General features: G+C 31.2%; 1 non-coding gene across 1 annotated transcript; it reads right to left on the bottom strand.

Moving 5' to 3' along the window:
- Nucleotides 1-1,065: 1,065 nt before the first annotated feature.
- On the bottom strand, nucleotides 1,066-1,199 carry LOC117286195. The gene has a single exon (XR_004517341.1). It is a non-coding gene; the product is annotated as a small nucleolar RNA SNORA42/SNORA80 family (small nucleolar RNA).
- Between the last annotated feature and the right edge of the window lie 4,986 nt (nucleotides 1,200-6,185).

A 6,185-nucleotide genomic window follows, 5' to 3' on the forward strand; every position in this document is an offset into this window, starting at 1 on the left:
TCTGTCCCATGTTCTTTTATTATCATGTATTTTATCAAATGTTCTATTTTCATATATGTCCTATTTTTTATCCATTAAATATAAGGTGGTAAAGGACATTTTCATAGAGTTGCTTCCAGCTTCATCAGTTCATTATTATTTTAGTATTACAGACATTGAGCAGTGGATGTAATCAGTGAGATAATAGATTAGTGCACATCCCCAAATCACCAGATAGGTATAATAAAAATGTTTTAAAATTACTTAAAATTCAAGATGGTTTAAATATCAAAATCTTTGGTCCTTCAAAATCAATTTCATGAAATTTAACTGATGCATCAGATATCAGAATGAAATTTTAGACTTAGGTTTTTGCTGCTATTGGTTAACATATTGTTTACCACTTGTTATTTCTCTGCCTTCAATAACCAATATAATGACTAGTAACTTAAATATTGTTTATTTTTAAAAATTCATTGCATAAAAGAAATCCTACTGTCTACTTCTGGTTTGATGGAATTATTATGAAGTTAAAAAGTACCATAACAATGATGCAATTATTTATTTTGTGTTTCATTCTACCACATGCTTGCTCTGATGCAGTGCTTTCAGCTATACAACAGATGCTCCATATATTTTTATATCTCCAAGTAATTCTTTCATGATAAAACATAGCACCTTCAGTCAGAAATAATAATGTACCAAAAACATGTGTGAAAAAAGAATACTATCTTTCCTAAAGATGAATTGATTTCAGAATTTAAACATACATGTAACAAAACTGTAACTTCTCACCTGATCAAAACTATACCTGGTGTCTCAGTGATTAGAAATAATATGAGAAACAAATATTTCAACTAGAAATAAACAGGAATTTCTATCTGTTTGATAAAACAAATAATAATACTTTTTGAAAGAACTACTAAAATAAATATTGTTTATCATTTTAATGTTCAAAGGCCCTTTGTAATGTATACATCATTGCTCATATTGTGTCTCAGCCTCTGTCACCAGTAGAAAATACTCAGAGATTAGACATTTTTAACTCCCTTTCACCTACATGAACTTTGTTTATATAGTTTTTTTCTCTGTGTCACCCACTTCCGTGCCTGCAGCATATGGATATGCAGGATAGCAATGGTTTGGGGCCACAGTTTGCTCTGGCATGGGACACTATAAGAAGAACAGGGGGACAGACTGCCATCCATCCTCACCTATGCATCTAAATGGGCTTTATAAGAATGCTGAGAAAGTTGTGTGTGCTGTAGTGTGAATTAAGTTAAATTAAGTTCATTACCAGATATTATTATAATGTTAATGATTAAAGGATCACATAGCTCTGGGTTCAGTCAGTGCAGGGGGAAAAATAAACCAGTAATTTGAACAAAAAAGTTTAATGTGAAATCATATTAATTATACCAAAGAATTTAGTAATGATGCAGAGTCTTGGAAGTAAAGAATCACAAAAGATTTAAGCAAAGAAGATATAAAGCACTTCCTTTATGACAGAGCATTTAGAGAAAAGTCCCCACAGACAACAGATTTACAAGTGGTCCCTGTAGAAAGTGATTAATTCACAAGAGCTCCACCCACATGAATGGAATCAGTGTCCTGATAAAAGAGGTTAGAGGGAAATTTTTTCATTTTTCTATGTGAGCACATAGCTTCAAAACACCTTCTCTGTGGCAAAGAATAAGATGTGGTATGGGCTTGTGGCTTGGACTCTGCAGTTCCAAAATTGGAGTCATTAAATTCTGATTTCCATGAATGACAGGACAAGTATTTTGTTAAAACAGGCTGAATGGAATAAAATGGGAATATAATGTTGAATTCACTTAATGTTGAATACATTTTATGAAAAAATATTAGATAATAAAGCAAATTATTAAATATTAAAAATGAATAGAAATATTTATAAGACCTTGATTTTTGTATTAACTATAAATAATATTTTTATACTTAGAAGCAATTTGCAGTTAAGAATTTAGAAGTAACTATCACAGTTGTCTTCACGTGCCTTTGTGTAATAGAAATCAAATTGCCTTTTTAATCAGAGAAAATAATATTTTAGTTTACTATTAAGTGGAATGTCTAATTTTAAAAGATATAGAACCATGAAGTAATTTGAAGTTTTTTCTGTTAATTAAAGACTAGAATATCATACTTGTTTTTTAAAGATACTGGTTGGTATTGTGATGCACATGTAAAAATATCACATAAGTAAAATCACATGATGCACTTGGAAACTCACTTCTCTCAGCAGGAGAATTGAATGTTTGAACTAGCCCAAGTAACTTAGTGACTTAGGGAAATTCTGAATGGAATTTTAAAAATAAATAAAGTGCTGGGGTGCAGCTCAGTTTGAAGGCCTGGGGTTCAGGGTCTGCAGTATCACCCCCCCAAAATGTGACTTCATAGAAAACTAATTACTTTTTTTAGATTCATGCTCTGTTTGGAAACAGTAGAAAAATTTGGAGAGAAATGCAAACATTTGCACATTTTTATAATACAGATTTCTTAATATTTCAAAATTTCTAATTTGTAAGTAAATATAAAATTAAAAATATTTATATATTTATTTATGGTTTATATTTGTGGTCTTAAAAGGGTGAGATAAAAATGAGCCCTTTAGTTATCTTATTGAGAATTCATTTCTACAACTGTGAAAGTATCACTAAATATTAGATCTGAACTAGTTTAATAAAGGAAGAAAATTAATTGTTCCAAAATTTCCTATTAACTTTTGTGGTATTTGGGACTAAACCTAGGGCTTTTAAATTGAGTTACATCTTCAACATTTAATTTTTTTTTTTTAATTTTGAGAAAAGTTATCACTGAGTTGCTAAAATTCCCAGTTTGGGCTAGAACCTGTGACCCTCCTGCCTCAGCATTCTGCATTGTGAAGATTTCAGGCAGATGCCATAATACCCAGCTACATTTGTTTTATTAGAGTTCTATTTTTATTCATATTCATCTTCTTTGTTTTAAATGTAATATTTAGATTTTCTTGAGGTTTTCCTTTTTAGAAGTCAAACCAGTTAAAAATAAAATTATTTTATATAAATTTGTAAAATTAAAAAATTTTTCAAACCATGAACTAGACATAAGTTCCACAGCAAACAAGAATAATGTATCACATAATAGTTTTTTCAAGTCCTAAACTCATGTTTGATAATTTTACCTGAAAAGAACAACAGCATATAAAAATGACATTATTACACATTAAGAGATTCTGATACAAGCTTGTTTCACTAAAATATAGACAGTTGGTCTAGATGACAAAAGAAAAAAAATAAATGTATCCACTCTGTTATAGATGTTATTGATAAAATGTTAATTATAATAATTCAAAATAAAACATTGATTTAAATATACAATAGCTTAAGGGAGAAACATATAAAGAGAAATATCAAAGGATTAAGGATGCTAAAATTGTAACCCACTTATAGAAGTCTTTAATTATGTGATGTAGAATGGGAGAACAGGTATCTTGTGTCATCCCTGGAGTCGGGAATATTCCTATGCCCACAAATTACATTGGGTGACTTACCTTTGCATTAACATGAGATGATACCATATGTGTGTCATTTTGAACATACAGAAAGTCAAAATAAATGTACTTTCATATGATTCAGAATTGATCTGTTCCCTATGTAGGTATAAGGTTAAGACTGCTCATTTGTAGAGGGTAAAATACAAGAACTGCATGATATAAAGCTCCACAGAGGCAAATGAGAAACTACACCGTAGTAAACTATGCATAGCAGAAAAAACCTTTAGGGGAATTTTCATTAGTTGAGAGATCCACCAAGCAGGAAACTTTTTACACATAAGAAAATAGAAATCAAAGAATTATATGCACATTGTTTTATAATAAGTGTAAGTATTGGTTTTATGTAGAGAGAGAGATACTGAAACAGATAAAAATCTTGTAATTGAAAAATAGCATCATTGGAAGAATATTTTAAAAACTTTCTAAAGGCATCCTAGAGTAGGCTTAATCTTGGTGAAGAAAAATGAATTGAAGCTAAAAGTAAAGGACTAGCACTGCAGATTAAATGACCAAATTATTTTGGTTTGCATATTTAACCTCTCTATCATCCTCAGATTCTTCACCTGTAAAATGAAATTGTAATAGTTTTGTGCATTATTACTGGTGTAAAGACAAATGTACAAAATGCTAAATATGGTAGCTGGTTCTGAGTAGGGACTTAATATTATTATGATATAATAATATCACCATGAGGCAAAATAATGCAATGAGTCTAGAAAACAAAAGAAACTGAGGCATGACAGATGAAATACAATTCACCAACATATTCCTAGTAGCAATCCAGAAAGATAAAAAGAGAATGGGGAAAAATAAGAGAGAGTCTAAGCTCAAAGAGTTTTTTGAAAGCAATAATTTTTTTGGTGAAGATGAAAAATTTATGAGAATAGTAAGGATAAATTGTTTATCATACATCAAGTAATACATGGACTAGAGTACATAATGTTGTGGGGATCTTCCAGGGAAATAAAATCAAGGGAATATCGAAATGAGTATTTGAGAATTATGTTAATTATTTCATTAAACATGCTTAGCCTTTCCAGATTTGTGTCAAAAATTTGGAGTGAACTTTGAATAGGAAATTTGAAAAAAAGGTTCATGTCCAACCTCAAGTGTTTAAATCTGCCTATAGTATTTTTACAACTAATATTTGGGAGATATGTAATGTAACTGTACCTAATTAGCCTCGTGACACTAAGATTTTAATTAATTTAACATTCTTATTTGAATTATTCATACAAGTTTTAGGATAGGGTCCTTTAAACCTGTGAAATATTTTGGCACATTTTCAATTTTTCTTGTGATACTCTAGTGGGACACACTGTTTTAGATAGATAGATAGATAGACAGATAGATAGACAGAAAGACAGACAGATAGATAGATAGACAGACAACATAATATGAAGTTAGTTTTACCATTGAATTGAAAATCATTAGGCCGGGGATTTAGCTCAGCGGTTCGGTGGCCTGCCTTGCAAGCGCAAGGACCTGAGTTCAATCCCTGGTACCAAAAAAAAAAAAAAAAAAAAAAAAAAAAAGAAAATCGTTAAAGCACATGGGTAGTAAATATTGCTATTTTTTCCAATACTTCCTATAGACTTTGAGATCTCCCTTCCCACTGTGTAGTTGATTAATTTAGCAGCTTCTAATTTGAGCCCATGAATTTCAAACACTTTAATGTGTTCAGTCACACATTTTATTAAGAGTCCTCCTATTTCTCAAATTCAGAAGAGCCTGATAGTTCATTGAGTTGTATGGAAGAAGAGTTGCTCTCTCCTCGAGATCCTTCTTTTGTTTATTTCTCTAGTTGAAAGGATACAGAAAATAAAAACTACTAGTGGTAGAGATGTAGTACTATCTCTATTATGTGGGATATCACTAATTTCCCAGCTAATGCTGACTTTTGTCAACCTCTCCACAGTAGATAATCAAATGGCAGATGGCAAAGGACAAAAATTCACCAATACATAAAGGGAACTTTTGGATTTACCTCCTTCCTGTACAGGAACTTTTCAAAGCTATTAGTATTTTTCTCTCCGTTGTTTACCTCCACCTACTAAGATTATGGTCAGCTTTTTTAAAAAGTTTGATTGCTTAAACGCAGATGAGCCACTGGAGTGGTGACTTGATAGATACTTCATTTAATGAATACAGTTATGCTTTGAATAACTCCATGGTCCGCTATTTTGTCACTTGGTCCTTTCGCTGAGCCACCACATTTGAAATTCATAAGAGAACTTAAGCTTCAGACATCAAGTAAGATGTTTCCTCAATGAACAGAAAATCCATGTATTCTTATCTTAACAGATAGTGATGACTTCCTTTGGCCAAGCCGTCTTCTGGTATTTTCTCTAAGCCCTTAATGACTTCATGCTATTTTTGCAAGCACAGCAGTATTAAATATTTAACCTCACTAGATTTTGCTGCATTTTTCTGTTAGAATTTCACCTCATTGACACTGGGCAGGCCACTGAAAATTTTCTGTGCCTCATTTTCTTTGTAGGTAATGCACATATTAGAATATTTAATGTATGGATTTTTAACAAGTTTCCCTTGAAAGAGTGAACAAGCTGTAAATCACAGTGAACATATGAAGAATAATACAAAGCTCTCAATCTCACGCACAAACACAATTCTTAGAACTTTTTCTGTATGT

The sequence above is a fragment of the Fukomys damarensis genome, unplaced genomic scaffold (genome assembly GCF_012274545.1).
Source record: "Fukomys damarensis isolate Sample0158 unplaced genomic scaffold, DMR_v1.0_HiC HiC_scaffold_15, whole genome shotgun sequence".
Lineage (NCBI taxonomy): Eukaryota > Metazoa > Chordata > Mammalia > Rodentia > Bathyergidae > Fukomys > Fukomys damarensis.